This window comes from Capsicum annuum, chromosome 12 (genome assembly GCF_002878395.1).
Source record: "Capsicum annuum cultivar UCD-10X-F1 chromosome 12, UCD10Xv1.1, whole genome shotgun sequence".
In the NCBI taxonomy this organism is placed as follows: Eukaryota; Viridiplantae; Streptophyta; class Magnoliopsida; order Solanales; family Solanaceae; genus Capsicum; species Capsicum annuum.
The window spans coordinates 64,598,076-64,600,397 of NC_061122.1; positions in this window are offsets into that span (position 1 = coordinate 64,598,076).

Consider the following 2,322-nt stretch of genomic DNA (forward strand, 5'->3'; position numbering starts at 1 on the left):
GTGATCAATCCATTACTGAACTTTTTAATTTTCGTACCACCTACCTATGATCGAGGTAAGAAGATGGACTCTAGTTGGGGGTGAAATTCAAATCGTCTAAGTGGAGGGATAAAGTATGAAGCATTTTTAAGGTATCTTGATGAATTCTGAGTAGTCAAGATAACCTAGTCGTGCTGCGACATAAATTAGGCGCTTCTTGGGAGGCAACCTAAGGTGTTTTATTGTTTGTATTCATATTACGTGATTGACACCAGATCTTTGCACCCATGGTGCCATAGGTATGTTTCTAATTCTCTTATTTGGTTTGACGTATTGGGGACAATGCATCATTATAAGTTGAGGGTGGGACTACTTGTGGGTGTTGATGTTGTCTTGGGTTTTTGTTGTCGTGCCTCTTTTCCCTGAGTCTTGTTCCTAGTAAAGCTGGCATGCTTAGGCGTATTGCATTTATTTTGTGATGTGTTGAGGTTAACTGGAGGAAAAATAAGTATCTAGGGCAGTTGACATATTTTTGTTGATTTTTCTTAGAATGATAAATACCTCTCCAATTATCTATCTAGTAACTATGTGAATTACATCTATTTTGTGACCACTGTGCATCTTGATTTTGGCATTAGTTCTAGCAACATGATAATCATTGCTAAACAATTGCATGAACTGGATAAGTAGCGATGTGTGATATACTTGTGTGCCATGTGTGTGTGAGGTGTACGGAGTTCTCTTTGTATAATTGAATCTAAAACTTGCCCGGTTAGTCTTGCTTAGGTTATAGGATAGGATTTAGGAAAGGATCAAAGGCCATTTTGATATTAGTCCACTTTTAGACTAAATGACTTTCCATGTGTGAAAGATATCCCTTGATCTCGATTTTGAGCCTGAAAGCCTATTCTTCTTATTATACCTATCACCTTCCTATTTGTATCACAATGAACCTATTTTGGCCATGTTCCTCCTTGGACATTGTGCACTTTGAGTTAGGAAAATTGCCTAAGTTGAGGGTGACTATCATAGGGGTGCGTCATGAAAAATAAGTATGAATAAAGGTAGAATAAAAGCAAAGAAAAGAAAAAAAATTGGGTGCGGTAGAAAAAGAAGAAGAAAAGAAAAGTTGTGAAAAAAGAAGAAATGATTGTCGAAAACACCGCACCCATCTTAAATAGGCTTTAATCAAGAAAGAAAAAAAAGGTTAATAAGTGAGACCCTAAGAGGTTAGTGTAGTGTCAAAGAGGCGTAGTCACTCTAAATGTCCTTGAATATCATACCAACCCTTAGCCTACAATATAAGCCAGAAGAAGACCTATAGTGATCCTAATAGACTTTTCTGAAAACCTTGGTAATGAATATAAGGGCAAGCCTATGGCATTTGGCATATATTGATTAGAACTTCATTCTGAGAGTGAGTATCTTTTGATTATCCCTGTACCTACACATGTGATTGCTGATATGAGTGAAGAAGGGATTTCTTTGTTGTGAGGGCACATTGCGTATGTTACTACTTGCTTACTTATTTGGGTAGTGTAATATTGGTACATGCATGGTTGTTGTTGCTGAATTTGGCCATATCTTGATTCCGGTGTGTTACATGGTTGTTTTCCAATAATAGACACCGATGCTGATGAGTTGATTGACCGTGGAGAAGGTGATGATAGATTGAGATTATATGAGTTATTAGATGCCAATTGTACTTTGTATCCTCTTAGTTGTGTTTTGGTTACTTGAGGACAAGCAATTGTTTTAAGTTGAGGATGTTGATGTATGAGCAGATGCTAACACATTTGAGGCTTATAACTCTAAATAATTGCAAAGTCTTAAGCAACTTTGGTCATTTTTTATTGTGTTATCCTTGATTTTGCAGTATAAGTCAAGATGCAAAAGAACCCAAAATAATAGAGGTGAAAAAGATGAATTCTGATGCAAATATCAAGAAAGTGTAGCTGACAACATTTTTGATAAGTCGTCAGCCCTATGATAGGCTATCAGGGTTATCGTCAACCTAGACGAAAAATAGACTTCAGCTGAACTAAGTGACGACATCGTGTGATAAGCCTTCAGAAGTATGATAAGCCATAAGGATTGCTAGATTTTTAGTGACAAAGTGATGATATTTCTAATATGTCATCACATATATAATAAGCTATCAAGAATGTCGTCAGCCTAAGGCAGCATAGGAGAATAGAATCAGAGCCTTGATGATATTTTGTGATAGGTTGTCAAGGAGCTGATAAGTCATCAAGATTATCGTCAGCCTTAAGCAGGAAGAGCCAAATTTGAAGAAGGAGTTGATGACATTTGTGATAAGTCGTCAGCCTCTTGATAGGCTAT